We start from the raw sequence: 19,370 nt of genomic DNA on the forward strand, positions 1-19,370 counted from the left end.
TTAATATTTTAAGCCACCACATACAAAGAACACCGTTTCACCACTAAAATATTATTTCTGATATTCCTTATACTAGTTAACCCTCAGGTGCAAATATAATTTGATGTATTTGAAGTGCTCAATAGCTGCCCCTGGAGAGTGCCCGTGATTTAACTACTTCAGCTGTTAACTATCTATATAGGGAGATTTTTATCATTAGCATATTTTAAATGTTAACTAACCACTCCTAGTTGTAGATTAAATTAACTAACATCCAAAATACATCATAGTGTATTTATTGAATCATTTTAAAGAAACAATGTAGATGACATAAAAGTAGAACTTTAGAGATATGGAAGGCAAATCAGGCCACTGTAAGGTCAGAATATATAAATGTATACAACAAAGTATACATATGTATATACGTGTGTATGTATATACACAGTCAGAATACATACCTTTTGTGGTGCGAATCTGCTAGAAACAAATTCAGTTTCATTTATTTGAAAATGCTTTTGTTTCACCTTTATTTTCAAAGGAATTTTCCTTGGTTATAGAATTCTGCATTAATAGTTGCTTTGTGGTTTTGTTTTGTTTTCTCCTTTCAGTATCTCAAAACTGCTTTGTCTTCTAATCTCTTTCTAATGTAAAGTAAAGCTTTATTCCTATTGATGTTTCCCTTTTAAAATTGCTTTATCTTTTAAGATTTTGTCTTTATCATTGGTTTTCAACAGTTTCAATAGTGTGACTTTATGTGTGCAGGAGTGGGAGGGATCAGTATCTGTATTTCTTAGGATACTGAGATTCTTGGATACATAACGTTATTCTTTCCATCTAATTTGGTAAATTTTGGTCATTATTTCTTCAAATAATGTTTCTCCTTCATTTACCCACTCCTTTCCTTCAGGATATATATATCTATATATATATATATAGATATATACACGTATATATATATTTATATTTGTCGTATATAACTATATATAGTTATATATAACATATAATAATATATATGCATCTATATACTTTTATATATATAACAAAAAAGAAAATACATATATATATATATTTGTTAGACTTCTAGGCATTGATCTAAGGCACACAGTTCATTTTTATTCAACCTTCTTTTCCTCTACTTTTCAGATTGGAAAAATTCTACTGATTATATTCAAATTCATGTACTCTTTCTCCTGATATCTCCAATGCGCTATTAAGCTCACCCCATTGGATGTACCATACAGAGCATAGTTTACTTGAAAGGTGTATTAGCCCATGTAAACTTGCAATGGGCAGTAGCCACCTTTTACAACTTTCCAGCCACTGCCTTTCATTTGCTTGCACATACAGTTCAGATGTTAGACAGGGATGTTGAAGATAATTTATAAGGGTACATACCATAGCTTCTCGATTTCACCACTCACTTTTCTGCTTGAGTTCTAGCCATTCATTTCCACGTGAATTAAGGGGTTTCCTCAAAGAAAAATCTCTTTAGTCTTTATCTATTCTTAATTGATCTCCAGTGCCTTCTAGAAGTTTTTAAAAATAAATAAATATATATATATAGTTTATCATCATTTTCTTTGAAAGATTTGTCCAATATAAGATGCATTATCATTAGCAGAACTGGAACTTGGTGTACTTCCACTTCATACACATGATATTGAATAACTTTATATCACATAATTATCTAAATATTAAATATGATTGAAATATTCGAGTCATGTTAGAATCTTAAAATATGATTGAATATTATTTCAATCAAATTCCAATAGTTGAATGTTTCTATGATTGAAATAATATCCCACATAATTATCTAAATATCAGATATAATATATTTTGAAAAACTTATATATATGTCACAAGAGAAACTGGTGACCATCCGATAATAAAAGCAGTATGAGATTTATCCCCAAAATACCATTTAAAGGCTTGGTGCAATTTTACATGAGGGAATGAAAAGTTACAAATCATTTAGGCAAGGAGAATACTTTGATTAAGCAGCGAAGAGGCAGGGATGTACGGAATTGGTTTGCAGAAATTTATGTTGGTTAGAGAACAGCAGGAGATAAAACTGGGACAAGTTGGTGGAAGATTTTAATACGACACATTGGCATTTTGTGTTATTGTAAAGACAGCACGGAGACCATGAAGGAGTTTTGAACAGAGTATTTGATTGACAAGACATTCATAATATTTAAGATTGATTCAAGCAGGGAGAGATGAAAAGCAGAGAGAAATTTAAGGAGGCTATTATATGATCTTTATGAGAGATCATGAAGGTATTTAACACTGTTGTTGCAACAGGAAAGAAAAGGAAGTGTTGAACTCAAGTGAGAAGCTGCTCAGCAGGACAGTTTCTGTAACTTAGTATTTTGTCTGATGTCAAACATGAAAGGGAATTAAAAAACAATTCTAATTTTATTTCTTGCTGATTGGGAAGAAATACAAAGTTCTTACAAGCAAGAGAGAGCTATGGAAGCAGGGTAGGTTTTTGTAAGAATCTAACAGATGTCCAGTATTTCTGTTTTAATTTTTTCATTTTCACTTATGGTTATTTGAAAGAGTGAGTCTGGAGCTATGAGAGGGTGTTCTCAGAATAGACTGAATTATTAAACCCTGGGGGAGTAGTTAATAGTTTCCTCTGAGAGTCTTTCTTCTCTCTCATTCTGCTCTCACTTTTCTTTTCTCACTCTCACTTTCCCAAAATAACTTGAAAAGTGCCATTATTTAGGTGCTGGTAGAATGTCTAGGGAGTGTCATGAGCACTCAGAGAAAAATTGGATATAAGGCAAATCAGGTTAGTGCAAAATCAGAATTACACTTGTAAAAGAAATGAAAAGTTTTAAAATGATAGTTAATATTATCAATGGTACAGTTTTAGTAAGGGCATAAGTAATTAGAAAGGAGATTACTGAATAGTGACACAATAAATGCAATAATATCATTGATTTAATCAAGAAATAGAGTCGTGGCTGGGCGCAGTGGCGCATGCCTGTAATCCCAGCACTTTTGGAGGCCGAGGCCAACAGATCACCTGAGGTCAGGAGTGCAAGACCAGCCTGGCCAACATGGTGAAACCCTATCTCTACTAAAAATATAAAAATTAGCCAAGCATGGTGGCCGGCATGGCATCTGTAATCCTGACTACTCGGGAGGCTGAGGCAGGAGAATCGCTTGACCTGGGGAGGCGGAGGTTGCAGTGAGCCAAGATTGCACTATTGCACTCCGGCTTGGGCGACAAGAGCGAGACTCCGGCTTGGGCGACAAGAGCGAGACTCCGACTCAAAGATAGATAGATAGATAGATAGATAGATAGATAGATAGATAGATAGAAGATAGATAGATAGATAGATAGATAGATAGATAGATAGATAGATAGATAGATAAATAAATAAAAGAAATGAGTTGTTAAAGAAAATAAATATGGAGAAGAACATAAAAAGTGTAAGAATGCTAAAAGAAGATTTTTCTTAGAATAGCAGATAGAGAAAACTTAAATTATTTATTTTTTGCTACAGGCGTTGTTGATGAGCTTTTGATTTTGCATCCTACTTAATCCCTCTGTTTTTATGCGGGGATTTCATGGAGAATGAAATGAATGTGCCTGCTGCTATTCTCTCTAAAGTCTCAGAGTACTTTTTAAATAGTAACAAGTGATACAAATATAAACTACTACAAGTTTATGTCCACCTCTGATTTTACTCACATCTCAAAGAAAATGGAAATTATGTGTTGAATGTAGATGCTCAGACAATAAGAAACAGTTTTAGGTATAAAGCACATATTTCTAGAGAATTGGCAAAGACCTTGAACTCTTGCAAAATTAAAATGGTTTTATTACTCAACAGCCAACATTTCTCTTAAGAATGAGACAACTTTAGCACAAGAATATTAGCACGTTACTATTTGTATTAGTTTTCTTTCTTGCAAGTTACCAAAAATGTAGCTGATTAAAACACAGCTTCACACACTTACTATCTCACAGTTTCTGTGGGACAAGAGAGTCCAGGCACTGTTTAGTTGGCTCCTCTGCTAAAGGTCTCCCAAGACTGAAATCAAGGTGTTGCAATCTTTCTAGAGCTCAGGGTCATATTCCAAGTCCATGAGGTTATTGGCAGAATTCATTTCCTTGCAGTTGTAAGACCAAGGTCCTCATTTTCTCGATGGCCATCAGCCAGGGGCTGCTGTCAGCTCCTGGGGGCCACATGCAGTTCCTTGCCATGCGGCCCTGTCATGACATGGCTGCATACTTCTTCTAGGCCAGCAGGCAAATCTTTCGGTTCAGTTTACTAAGAGGGAATCATACAACACAGCTTCATCACGACAATGACTATCCCATCATGTTTGCCATATAAAGTAGTATAAGGAGTGATTTCTTTTTTTTTTTTTGAGACGGAGTCTCGCTCTGTCGCCCAGGCTGGAGTGCAGTGGCGCGATCTCGGCTCACTGCAAGCTCCGCCTCCCGGGTTCACGCCATTCTCCTGCCTCAGCCTCTCCGAGTAGCTGGGACTACAGGCGCCCGCCACCACGCCCGGCTAATTTTTTGTATTTTTAGTAGAGACGGGGTTTCATCATGGTCTCGATCTCCTGACCTCGTGATCCGCCCACCTCGGCCTCCCAAAGTGCTGGGATTACAAGCGTGAGCCACCGCGCCCGGCCAAGGAGTGATTTCTTACCATATTCACAGGTGGGCCAACACCCAGAGGAGGGGGATTGTATAGTACAGCTATATTTGAGAGTGGGATTCTTGAACACCATAAGCATTCTACCCACCACAGTATTCTTTCCATATCTTACATGTTAAAGAAAGGTTGCATTAATACAGGGATTTTTAGAAAATGTTTCTGGGAGAGGCAAGGCATAGGCCCAGAATGAATGATGAGAAATGAAGCTGTTCTTTTTTTGAATTTTGTAGTGCTCCTCTTAAAAGAAAACTGCATTTCTCTTTGCAAAGATTAAGGGATGAATGTGTGGGACATCTGCAGAATTTTTCTGCCCAAACCTGGGAAAATTTGATTGTCCTTGAGGGCATAAGCATTTGAATATACACTGCTGCCATATTTTAACAGTGTACAGTATATTTTCTCAGTCTATATTTATTTAGAGCATATTTATATTAAGTTTTAAGTATGCAGACTAAATTAGTCATGCAAATGTATTTTGCATCAAAGATAATCAACAATGTACTCGGTGATTTTCAGTATATGGTTTTGATAAAAGTTTCCTCTAGTGCAGAAAGTAGCAGCGCAGTTATTTGGATAGTATTGGCTTCAAAATCATAAGGGTTATACATATACCTATAAGAGTACAAATCTCTCTGAAAATATGTTAGATACTTTACACAAATAATGTTTTTAAAAGGTAGCCCACAGTTAAATGTTATAGACTGGAAATGATGTCATTTTGCAGTTGCTTGTATTCTGTAGTTAAATATTTTGTAATGTGACAGCAGGAGATTACTATTTAGACATAACAATGTTCTTGCCTTTTAAGGTCATATGTGTTACATGTTACCTCATTGGTCCCTGAAAGCTTGAACACCATATTTTAAGTAAATATTGAAAATATATTTTTAGGCGATGATTATTATTCCAAATAAATTAAAACATACATGCTACAAATACATGAATTTTAGAATCAGATGTTTTCCTCAAAAGTATTTTATTAACGTTTGTTTCTTAACTTTTTTTTTGGTTCTGCTTATAGTACAAAGTAAAAAATTCATTGGGATATTCAACAAAACTTGTAAGTTTTTGAGGTTCAAAAAGTCACCCATTATGTGACTGAAATGTGTCTTTTCTCTTTCACAACTGAGATCATTATAGCCATGCATTTAATATTCTTTGGCCTTTCACAAATAAATATGCATATCTTAATTTTACAAACCATTTTCTTTAATATCAACTCTTCCTGCACCCAATTCTAAACCCCTGAAATTCTGAAGATTTCCAAATCTGTTATTTTTATGAGTTTCTGTTGTATTTGTTTATTATTGCTTGTTTATCAAATTTATCTTTTTTTTTTTTTTTGAGTCGGAGTCTCGCTCTGTCACCCAGGCTGGAGTGCACTGGCGCCATCTTGGCTCACTGCAAGCTCCGCCTCCCGGGTTCACGCCATTCTCCTGCCTCAGCCTCTCCGAGTAGCTGGGACTACAAGCACCCGCCACCACGCCAGGCTAATTTTTTGTATTTTTAGTAGAGACGGGGTTTCACTGTGTTAGCCAGGATGGTCTCCATCTCCTGACCTCGTGATCCACCCGCCTCGGCCTCCCAAAGTGCTGGGATTACAGGCTTGAACCACCACGCCCGGCCCAAAGTTATCTTAATAGTGGGTAAAAATATTAAAGATAATCATTTTAAAATAATTTGTAAAAATCTAGAGTGGGTAATAGCCAATTTAATAGAATAAATATATGAAAATTTACATTACATTTTTATAACATTTATACTTTCAGATAATTTTTATATACTAAACTAGACTTTAGTTAGCAAAAATGTCCAGATTGTAATTTATACCAAGATATTTTTATAAACCTTATTGGTCACATGATGTGAAGAATGACCCTGGTCTGTAATTTGTTGATCCATTTATTTGAAAATAATATATAGAAATGTTTTACTGATTTAAAAATTACGGTAATTTTTAATATTTTCATTTCAAGTAAGTGATTAGAAGGTAATGAGCATTCCCCTATGAAGTCAGGATATGTTTTGTTTTGGTCTCAGTCTATGAGTTTTTCGTTCTGCAGACTAATTACTGTACATGGTTTTGTTTGTTTGTTTTGGTTTGGTTTTTGCTAGAAATGTAATGGAGATTAAAGGCCATAAAAATGGAGATTACCTGACAATGGTACTTTTTTTTTTTTTTTTCAGTAGGGAGAATGGGAGTATTTTATGCATTAGAGTTGATATGGAAAGTTAAATGCAAAAGAGATAATTATTTACACTAACATAGTAGCTACCCAATAAATATCCAGCTCACACCTGTAATCCTAGCACTTTGGAAGGTCAAGGTGGGCAGATCACAGGAGGTCAGGAATTCAAGACCAGCCTGGCCAACGTGGTGAAACCCCATCTCTATTAGGAATACAAAAAAATTAGTCAGGTGTGGTGGTGGGCCCCTGTAATCCCAGCTACTCTGGACGCTGAGGCATGAGAATTGCTTCAACCTGGGAGGCAGAGGTTACAGTGACCCGAGATTGCACCACTGCATTCTAGCCTGGGTTACAGAGTGAGACTCTATCTCAAATATATATATATATATATATATGAATGATATGAATTAGCATTAGAAGAATTCAATGGAAACCAATACTTTAAAAGAAACTATGCATTTTATCCATTGGAGTATGCCATTTTCTACATTGTTTCTTCTGCTTTCTTTACTGAAATCAAAAGATACTTTTCAGTGCAGCTAATGGAAAAGGCAGTGTTATGTTCCCCGGGGCATTAAAAGGTGATCCTGACACTTTCTCCAGAAGCTTGCCGTCTATTATTTTTGTGATTTTAAAACACCCAAGGTTATTTAAAAATGTTCCAGAATAGAGGGATTATTCCTTCTGGCCTTCCTCTCCTGTCAATCTTATTAGTGAAAGCTGGTTAAATGATTTTCTGATGGGAAGGAAAAGAGGATTCCTTGTGCTAGTTTTTGTCTGAAAATGATTATATGAAAGCTATTGGAAAAGTAGACTTCTTGACAGATGTCACTTATGGATCACTCTCTTGCACCCTCTCTGTGTGTGAGGCAGTTAGTAAGAAACCTCACTCTCTTGCGCCTTCTTCACTCTGCTTACCTTGCCTGTGAGCAAAGGGAAGGCCCTGAGAGAAACAGCGTGATGCTTATGTTGCTGAGCAGCCTTGCAGGTGGCCACTAGGGAATGAGGGAGCCAGAGAGGCATATGTCGAACCAGAACTCTGTAACTAATTAAAGAACTAGGAGGTTTAATTCACAGGGAGCATTTTGAGGGCTTTTATGAGGGCTTTTATGATGAGCATTTATGAGGGCTTTTTTTTCTCCCTCACTTGAACAAATATAAATACATGGAAGAAGTCAAAATAAGGAAAAGTGAAATGCTCCAAAGCCAACGTTTGCCCACCTCTTCCATGGCATTCCTAATTCTGATTTTGCAGTCCTAATTATGATTTTGTTGATTTTCAATCAAAATATTTCATGGACATTCATACACACACACACACACACACATACACATACACATATGGATATAATTCTATCTCATTCATTCAAATGCCTGCCTAGTATTTCATGGTAAGAATAAACCATAATGTATTTAATTAAGCAATTTATTTTTAAACCCTTAATCCTGAAGCTACAGCAAACCAGAAGAAGGAGAATGAGTGTGGTGCTTTGAGTGGTTTGGCACCTAAAGGGCAAATGAGCTTCTCATGGTTGTGACCCAGCAAGCATTCATGTCTCTTTAGTTTAATCAGACGTTAGAAACTGGCAGCAATACGCCCAATTCAGCTCACAGATGTGCTTTGTTTGTCATAGTGTTTCTTGTTTGTTTTCTTGCAAAGAGCATACTTTTAAAAACTGGTTGGTTTCACATAGTAAATTGTGATTTTCAATGGACCCACATGAAAAGAACCAGTTGGTGCTAAGTAGTTGCAGCCCCACTTTCCACATGGGACATGTGCTTAACAATATTCCACAGTTTCTATCAAGCACACAATGCACACTTGCACCCAGGCATTTTGCCAGTTTGCCATCTCCACCTGGCAATAAGAGGCATTTGCATTTGCTACTCAAGTACTTGAAGGAATATGCACCTCCTGAAAACCCTTAAGTGCTTAGAATCTAGTAGTAAATAACTATGGAATGAATGAATGTGTAAATAAATGAATGGGTTTGTTACATTTATGCCTTGATGTAAAACTCCAAGATTCTAAGTCTAAATTAAAAATTTCAGGCCTCGATTATAATATGTAAAAGATTTAAATTTGGTGAGTTTTTGTTTTTATTTTAACCCTTTTTTGGTTAAGTTGGTTAAAGTGTTTATAAAAGGAATTTGCAAGTCCCCCTGTGTTAGTCTATTCCCATGCTGCTATAAAGAACTGCCTGAAACTGGGTAATTTATAAAGGAAAGAGGATTAATTGACTCACAGTTCCATATGGCTGAGGAGGCCTCAGGAAACTTACAATCATGGTGGAAGTGGAAGCAAACCTGTCCTTCTTCACATGATGATGGCGGGAAGGAGACATGCTGAGCAAAGGGGGAAAGCCCCTTATGAAGTCATCAGCTCTCATGAGAACTTACTATCACAAGAACAGGATGGGGGAAACTTCCCCCACGATTCAATTATCTCTACCTGGTTCCTCCCACGACTCCATGGGAGCTATAATTCAAGATGAGATTTGGGTGAGGAACAAAACTAAAGCATATTGCCCCCTCCCCTGACAACTTTTTTCTTTTAATTATATAGATTCTGCCAACTCTTGGAAAGGTTTAGTGATAACATGATAATATGTATTTGTTTTTACTTTTCTGGTCTTTAAAACATAAATTAAGCATAACATAAACAGCAGAGACATTCGTTAAGTACACCAGTTTTGTTAACTTATAAAATGAATAAAGAAAAGTATACAGACAAAAAAAGTAACCTATTTTTTTTTCAAAAATTGAACACATCAGTTTAAGCAGCATCTAGATCAATAAATAGAACACCAGTGCCCCAGAGTCTGTTGTCCACCTTCAATAACTACCCCCGAAATAAACACTATTATGATTTCTATCATCATCGATTAGTTTTGCCTCATTTAGAATTTTATGTAATGGAATCATACACCAAGTATTTTTTGTGTGGTTAGCTTATTTTGCTCAACAATTATACTGAGATTGATCTATGTTGTGTGTTGTTTTAGTTCATGTGTTTTCATTACTGTATTTTATTTCTTTACATGGATATAACACAATTTACTTTCCCACTCTTTTTCTGATCATTCTAATTGTTTATCGCAATTGTGCTGTAATTATGCTGCTATGAGCATTCTTGTCCATATCTTTTGGTGAACTTATGGGTGTGTTTTTAGTTAGTATGTTTTAGTAGTGGAATTGCTGTGCCATAGAGGACACATATGTTCAACTTTAGTAAACACTACTAAACCATTTTTGAGTCATTGTACCTATTTTATGTCCACAAGTGGTGTATAAGTTCTCCAGTTACTCCACATTAAGCATTGTCTGTCTTTTTCTTAGCATTCTAATGGCTGCATAGTTGTGTCACATTGTGGTCTTAATTTCTATTTTTCTGATGCTCAAGAAAATTGTGCGCCTTTTATGTGCTTATTGAGGTTTTCAGTCACTTTTGAGCTGAAGTCTTCAGTTTGCCATTTAAGAGCTGTTCGACATTTGCCAAATGGGTTTGTTGGGGGATTTTATGAGGGAGCAAGTATAAAATATCCAACTCAATACTCAGCATACAGAAAATAATCAGTGAAAGATAATTCCTTTTACGGCCCCCTTTTGTGCTGTTTAAAACAGAAAATTTGAAGCAAGGGCCAAAATAAAATTGGGAGGAAACAGTAGAAGAGAGTAGTTGATTTGTATGTATATAATGTATATAATTAGGGGGTGGGAAAAGAGAAACAGGGAGAGAGATCAAAGCCAACATTTTCTGCTTATGATATTGAACTTATTGACAATCAAGGTAAGTCCGAAAGAAATGATGTGCTGTATAGTTCTCATTAGTGTGTGAGGGAGTAGAGATTAATGGCATAAGCTTTTGATTCAAGAATACCTGGGTTTTTATTTTGTCTCTGTAGTTTAACTAGATCTGTTATAAGGTTTTTAATAATATTGTCTTCATAAAGTCGGTAGTGAAAATTAAATTTATATATGTATATGAAATTAAATATAAAAAATGAATATAAAATATTTTAAGCATAAAATATTTTTAAAACCCAAAATAAAAATTAGGCCAGTCGTGGTGGCTCATGCCTGTAATCCTAGCACTTTGGGAGGCCAAAGCAGGAGGATTACTTTGGCTCAGGAGTTTGAGACCAGCCTGGGCAACATGGTGAAACCCAGTCTCTACCAAAAATACCAAAGTTAGCTAGGCGTGGTGGCACATGCCTGTTGTCCCAGCTACTCAGGAGGTTGAGATAGCAGGATCTCTTGAGCCCAGGAGGTGGAGGTTGCAGTGAGCCGAGATTACACCATTGCACTCCAGCCTGAGCGACAAAGCCAGAACCTGTCTCAGAAATAAATAAATAAATAAAATTTAAAAAATAAAACTTAAAATTTAATTGTATAAAAATTCAAACCTAAAATGTAAGTTATATGTTTGTATTTGGCCAGTAGTAAATTAAGTACTTAATATAAAGTAGCTATTTTATTAACTTTTCTATCTTTGAGCTTTGAGACATAATTGTAACATAATTCTTGATATAAGGGGCAGTGTCCATAATAAGACAATTACAAAGAAAAATCTGAGGCTTTCTATGTATGAACTTTTGTGTCTCATACCAAAAACTTAATGTTATCCTAGTTCATCACTTTTCACATGTATGATACTGTGGCAACCAGATGATTTCTTTTCCTTATGCCGCTACTGAGTAATGGTGGATGTTTTGTAGCAGCTACATTAGTCTGCTTTAGGTTAGAAATGTTATCAGATTAGGTTTTCAAATTTTCTTTAAAGGATCTGGAGAAATTTTGAAAAAATATGACTGAAGACATTAAATTCAGTAACTCTAAAGATATATTTCACATTTGTTGAAACAATGACTCTAAGGAGAAAATATGCTAGCCTGGGAGGACTTTCTTGGTTTTTGTTTGTTTTGTTTTTGTTTTAGAATAGGGTCTCACTCTGTTGCCCAGACTTGAATGTAGTGGCACGATCATAGCTCACTATAGCCCTGGGCTCCTAGCCTCAAGGGATTCGCCAACTTCAGCCTCCCAAAGCACTGGGCTTATAGACATAAGCCACCACACTCAGCCAGAATTTTTTTTTGTTTTTAAGAATATATTTACTAAGATATTTGGATAATTTTAAGTGATTAAGTAATACATTGACTCCTTAACAGTAACTTGAATTCTATTAGTGTAGTCAAGTTGAATTAGTTATAAATTCAGTCACACACTATATTGCTAATTCATGGACATGATATAGAACAGATGTACCTAGAGTTAAATTTGGTGGGCTAATTAAAATATTGGCTTGATTAAAATGACTTGCTTTTTCCGGACTGGCAAGATGAATTTTGTCAGGTTTTACTTTCCAAATGGAAATTATTTTAAATATAAGTCAACTCTAATTTTACTCATTTATTGTGTTAACTTTGAAAATTCCACATTGTTATAGATATTTTATCCAGAAACTTTATTTTGAGTGTTTGCGTGGATTAAACAGCTAGACAGAGAAAGATAAAAAAGAAAAGTGGATGAGTTCAGTAGAAAAAGAGGACCCATTGTGTTAACATTATTTTCCTATTAGAAATTGAAAAAAACAATATATGAGCCTCAAACAGAAATGAATCTTTTTGTTATCCTACTGTTGGAAAAATATCATTTGGCATGGCACTTACCTCTTTGGCCACTGTGCCTTTGTTTACTGGCCTATCTTCTCCAGTGTTTTCCATACTAACTGCAACTTTAATGTCACTGGAGAGATATGCCCCCAATGTTTCTATCTCTCTTCCTAAATATCTTTTCTATTTTGCATTTGGAGTAAATAAATAAACTCCGTGTTCATCTTTCGCTTTTCTCCAGCGATAGCCTTCCTTCTTCTAAGATGAAAAATGTTGCATAGACTTTGTTGTTGTTGTTGTTGTTGTTGTTGTTGTTGTTTGAGACAGAGTCTCACTCTGTCACACAGGCTGGAGTGCAGTGGCGCGATCTCGGCTCACTGCAGCCTCCACCTCCTGGGTTCAAGCGATTTTCCTGCCTCAGCCTCCTGAGTAAATGGGACGACAGGCACCCACCACCATGCCCAGCTAGTTTCTTTTGTATTTTTAGTAGACACGGGGTTTCACCATATTGGCCAGGATGGTCTTGATTTCCTGACCTCGTGATCCACCCACCTCGGCCTCCCAAGGTGCTGGGATTACAGGTCCCAGCCAAAATGTTGCATAGAGTTTTATATGTCCACCCGTATTCTCATATTTGAACCATTTGAACCATTTGACAAACTTTGTAGTCTATATCGATTAATTGATCAATATATAGATTCAGTTTTATTTATAGAATAAAATTCTGGAACAAAATTAACAAGCTGTTCTCTCATCCTAGTCCAATCTCCTCAGGACAGTTTGTTTTTCTCTCTAATCCTCCATTTTCTCATTTGCAAAATTAGTTAAGAGGGCATCAACTAAATCCAAAATAGTATATAGTGAAGTAATATTTTCTATCTGACAATCTTATTGTAAGAATCAAATTATCCCAATAAGAATCTTAATAAATAGAGCTACCATGTATTAAGTACATACCCTGTGCCAGATGTTTTTGTTCATTTATGTTGATACTCATAACACTTCACAAGGGAGGAATTGTTATTCTCATTTAACAAATGAAGAAAGTAAGAAATGAAGTCACTTCTTAATGCTATACAGTACTGGAAGAGCTTGAGCTTCATGGTCAAAGGCCAAGTTATTTTCATTATAATGTGTTGCTTTCCCAAATTATATACTATATTGATGCATTTTGTAAAACAATGAAGGATCACACAGAGAGTTTAACGTTGGTAACAATTGTGTCTAAGCAACATCTGCTGTGTGAATCTACACCTTCCACTGCTTTTCCACTCTTTCTTTCAATTTGATCTTCATTCTCAGCTGTCAGTAGACATCTCATTTTCAGTCTTTCAATACCCCCAGGTTTTGCTTTCTTCTGACACAGAGGAGACCTCACTGCAGTGATATTCACAAAACACCACCACAAACTACTTGGTTCTTTGTGTATCTGTGTATTCACCTTTATAATTCATTGACCTTGGTTCAGTTGAACCTTTTGTTTTCTCCACTGCTGTTTGAAACTGCTGAATATCATTAGAGACAATTGTGGGATGCCTTCACTGTTATTCAGATGAGCCTATATACATGTGGTCAATCTTTTTTAGTCCTTAATTAACTCTTGGCATTGTCCAAGTTGCTACTATTCTGGAGGGTGGATCGGAGTAGATTAACGTAGTGGGAAGAATACAGGCTTTAGGACTAACAGATGAAATTTCAAATCCAAAGTCTGCTACTCACTAATTGTGTAACCCTGAGTCAATATCCACATTGAGCTTCAGTTTCTTTATCTATAAACTTAAGACTCCATTTTAATGAGTAGCTTGTCAAAGTTGCATGGATTTTTTGACATCATAAATGGGAAAGCAGCTGCCTTAGGGACCGGAATGCAGTAAGTGCACACAAGATGCTACTTTTGTTCATGTTAAGTCTCCAATGCTGCCTTCATAGTTTTTTAACTCAAAGTATTTGAAATATCTCCTATTTAAAAAAGCAAATGGAGGCCATAAAGTAAAAGTCTATAACTTCCCTCTCTTTCACTTCTAAATTTAAATATTTGGTGCTACCTTTCCCCCTTTCTCAGATGAAGCCCTCACTCTTCTTTCTCAGATTATTTATTCCACCTATACTCTTTTTATTTATTTATTTATTTTTTTATTTGAGACAAAGTCTCACTCTTGCCACCCAGGCTGGAATGCAATGGCGTGATCTCGGCTCACTGCAACCTCTGCCTCCTGGGTTCCAACTATTCTCCTGCCTCAGCCTCCCAAGTTGCTGGGATTACAGGTGCCCACCACGATGCCCAGCTAATTTTTGTATTTTTAGTAGAGACGGGGTTTCACCATGTTGGCCAGGACTGTCTTGAACTCCTGACCTCAGGCCAAACACCCGCCTCAGCCTCCCAGAATGCTGGGATTACAGGCATGAGCCACCGTGCCCAGCCCCACCTATACTCTTATAACATCTCTTTGTTTCTTCATTACTTTAATCCACCAAATATCCTTTTTTTCTTTCCACTTCTACCTTCCAGAATATAAAAATGTTTTAGAGTTCTCTATTCTGAAATAAAAATTATAAAACAAACAAAAATTTTGCCTCAACCATACTTAACCTACAAGCTGATTTATTGACTCCAGCATTTTCTAAAATATCTTGAACGAATAGTCTGTATTTGCTATCTTTGCTTTCTCAACTTCTATTTACTCTTCGACTCAAGGTGCATCTATCACTTTGTTGAAATGGACTGGTTATTGTTACCTACAGCCTTCTAGTTGCTAAATGTCTTCCTTAACTCATTTTCCTCCACTACTTCCTTGCTGCATCTGACAGTATTAGTAATTTTCAAATAGAAGCTTTCTTCCTTTCATTTTTAGGAGCATGTTTTCCCCATAGTTTTGAAATGCTGAGGCTGGTCACAGTGGCTCATGCCTGTAATCCCAGCACTTTGGGAGGCCAAAACGGGCGGATCACCTGAGGTCAGGAGTTTGAGACCAGCCTGGCCAACATGGCAAAATCCCGTCTCTACTAAAAATACAAAAATTAGCCAGGAGTGTTCATGTGTGCCTGTAGTCCCAGCTGCTCTGGAGGCTGAAGCAGGAGAATCTCTTGAACCCCAGAGGTGGAGGTTGCAGTGAGCCAAGACTGAGCCACTGCACTCTGGCCTGGGTAACAGAATGAGACTCCATCTCAAAAAAAAAAAAAAAAAATGCTGAATATTCTGCCTTCCCAGCCCTTTAAATGTTGATGATTGCAGGAATTCTGTTCTTGGTCTGTGTTTTCCAACATTGCATGCTTTCCTTGGTATTCTTAATTTCTTTACATAGCTACATCTACCCTCTGTTGGCTGGCTCCAAAATCATATTCCCATAATTGATCTTTATCTAGAAATCTATAATCACATTTTCTATGTTTACTGGACATTTATCCCTAAAGTAATTTCCTAGAGACAATGTAAGATAGCCATTCTTTTAATAAATAAAATTGCACATTCAGGTTGACAGAGGAGGGAGGACCTCTTGACAAGAGGAAGAGACAGATCCTACGCTTCCTTCATGACTCTCCTCTCCAACAAAAGAGACCAAAGAGACAATCACGAGATTTTGTGCCATGTTTCAAAGACTGTATTATCTAATTTGTCCATGCATTCACTATGCTGATTCCTTTACTTGGAAAACTCTTATCCTTATTCTCTGTTTGGAACATCCTAACTCATCCATCAAGACTCAGATCACACATCATCTCCTCTATTAATCTTATCTCAACCTCTATCAGATGAAGCTAATTACTTCAATGATTAATTTGGATTTTAATTGTACTTAAGACAAAACTTAATTTTGAATTAGTATCTCTGGAGAAGAGACTGTCATTTCTAACTATATCTTCATGCTTCAACATAATGCTGGCAGCAGTCATTGAAATCATTCATTGAAAACATGTAATAAACATATATATATATACATATATATCAGGTCATTATTTTACTTAACTTTATTTAACTTAACCTAGTTATTTATAAACTATTAATTGCTAGACCTTTAAATAGTTGTTGCATTAATATAAATCAATAAAAGATGCTTCTGAATAGAATTGAGTATTATGTTGACTTTTAAGTTTAAAACTGGTATGTTCAAATATTTGAATACTCTTTAAATTTTTTTTGAATTTTTAAAATCAATATTGAAAATTCAAGATCACATATATGCAAGTATATATATATATATGTATAAATGTATATATGATGATCTTTCCAGCTTTCTGGGATAATTACTCTTTGACTGTTTCCTCTTCCATACAAATCATTTATAAATCATCATTTAAATTTTTATCTCTTATATAGTGTCTTTTGTGAACTGCTTTTATTTCAACCCTGATTTGGAATCAGTCATAGGCTATCTATCAGGCTGTGCAAATAAACCTTTGCTTAACTCAAATTAACAAAGCCTTGGTTGAATACATCAGGGGAGGCAGTATCTAGTCTGTCTTGCTATAATTCTTCTGTGACCTATGCCAGTTCATATAACTGATGCTTTGTTATTGTGATGACACTTTTACTTTATACCCTTTTTCTGTCAGAAGTGGATACCTAATGGGCTCTTTCATGTTCCAAAGGTTTAGATTTTTGTTCAGGAACTCTAATCCAACCCTTGGGGTCCTACTTTTGGTTTTGTCCCTTCTTCAATCCAATACCCTGTCACTGTGTCAGAAAGGTCCTGTACAAAGGTACTCCACTACCCTGTCTCTTTCTGATTTGATGATTAGTATGGGCAGTAACTGGGCGTCTCTTTGCTCTGTGAGCCTTACTCTATTCTTATCGTACTTGTTCTGGCTTTACCATTACAGAGCTGCTCAAGTTCTGGGTCTCAGTTCCAACTGTCTCTTCTCTCTGTATTCCCCTTCTGGTTTCCCCAGTCCCTCATATCTACACCCTCACAACTTGGACTACTTGCATCAACACAAGCTACTAAGAAGGAGAGTTGCTACAATGTACTAGAAATTCCAAGGATGTTTTATTAGGTATGATGCAGAATTAGACAGAGGAAAGTGCTAAAGTTCAAATACTTCTACTTGACAGAGCAGTGCTTCCTCATGGGGGGCATAGAAGTTCTGGTAAACTCTCAGGAGGGTGGAGGGTTCCTGGCCAGGAACATCAGGAAGGGGACTAAGTGAAAACATGTAACTCTACATGATATAGAGGATGGTCTAAACATACGGTTGTAGGGAAAAAGTCTATAAAAAAACGAAACAAAACACATAAACAAAAACCTGACCCCCAGTGTAGCAGCTTTAGCAAACATAGAAAGAAGAAAAGAGAAAAATAACAAGCAAGTAAACTCTTCACTGATGGTGTTTTTCTTTGGGGACTTTCTATAGGATTCCCATCCCTTAAGTGGCTAAATCACTGTTGAGATAATAGAAATTTACATTGGCTAAATATGTGAGAATATAAAAGTAAAGGAGCCAAGTGGACAGTGAGCAGTTAAACAGAAAATTTCTTGCCTGGTTTCCAAACAAAACTGAGTCTGGTAAACATCTCTTCAGTCCGGTGATGTCTAAATAAAAATCAGCAAACCTTGGGGCTAAGGAAAGGATCGGCGTCCAAAATGTCATAGCACAGGATATTGAAAAGAGATGGAAAAGTATTTATTAATTAAAGAAATGGAAATAGAATATAATATTATTTGTTTGACTTCTAAGTAAAACTCAAATATAATGTGAATTTTTGGAATAAGATACGAAAGATTCTGTAAAGGCTGGAGGGGAATTTAACACATCTTCAATAGTGGTTATCTCCAAATATTTGAATTATGAAAAAATCATTAATTACAGGTTTACCTAAGTACATTCTACATTTTTTCTCCATAATATGTAGATTTAATTTGTAAGTAATCATGCTGCTTCATTCATTTATAGTTATGCAAGTTTTTGCTTTCCTCTTTGTAAAGAATTCAAAGAACAGAGACAATTGAAAGTATTGATTGAACATTACCCCAATCTTAGTCTTTTTCTTGGAAAAAAATAAAACAAAAAAACACTACCGCCAGTTTACATTGTCTTGAAGACCTTTTCCTCTCTGGAAGGATGCAATCCAAACTGATGACAGTGGTGATATTAATTGTATATATACACACTTGTATATATGTGTGTGTATCCATACCTGTAGGCATAAAAATCTGTTTCTTGCTGGATGTATAACATGGGGCAGTTTACTCTTTCTGATGGTGGCTCAGTGTCCTCCTCCGTAAAATGGAGCTTACCTCACATGTAGGGTTGCTGTGATGATTAAATTAATGTAAATAAAGCACCTAGAAAACTACTTGTCAAATAATAAATGTTGTATGACTATAGCTATCATTGTCAGATCAACGGCAGACCCAGCTGCATCATCATCATCATATCTTTCTTTTCTGTACTTATTTTCTAAATTCTCCGGTGGCATCAACTATTGCCATTGCGTGTTGGTTCACAAATCTGAATCTTAGTGCTAACATACATTTTGATATCCTATATCAAGTTTTTATTATTTTCTGCCAGTGTTTAAAAAAACATCCAAATTGGCAAATCACATTCCCCATATGAAATGTTATCAGGTTTACTTAAAAACCCGTCCTTTCATTCATTTCTACTATGCGTCTGCTTTTTTCCTTTTCATCCATGCTTAACACCTAACTTTTGTAACCTAACTTTTCCCCACGTTGAATCAGTAGCAAAATCCTTTTGGCTGTATCCATAAACTGTTTTTCCAATCCATTTCTTTTTCTATTCCTCCTGCCAGAACTATCATTATCTTTGACTGCTATCACTAGCTTCCTTGCTGTTTTTACATGCTTTTTAATCTCACTATGTCTCTGCTGTCAAATTCATCTTGCCATCCAATAAGTCTCTTCAAAACAACCATGTTTACCATTGCACACTGAGTGAAGAGTTCA

General features: G+C 35.9%; 1 protein-coding gene across 1 annotated transcript in view; it reads left to right on the forward strand.

Annotated features, from left to right (window-relative positions):
* Nucleotides 1-19,370, forward strand: part of SEMA3E (semaphorin 3E) — a 116,238-nt gene that overhangs the window by 23,439 nt on the left and 73,429 nt on the right. The window lies entirely within an intron of this gene.

This window comes from Hylobates moloch, unplaced genomic scaffold (genome assembly GCF_009828535.3).
Source record: "Hylobates moloch isolate HMO894 unplaced genomic scaffold, HMol_V3 SCAFFOLD_1, whole genome shotgun sequence".
Lineage (NCBI taxonomy): Eukaryota > Metazoa > Chordata > Mammalia > Primates > Hylobatidae > Hylobates > Hylobates moloch.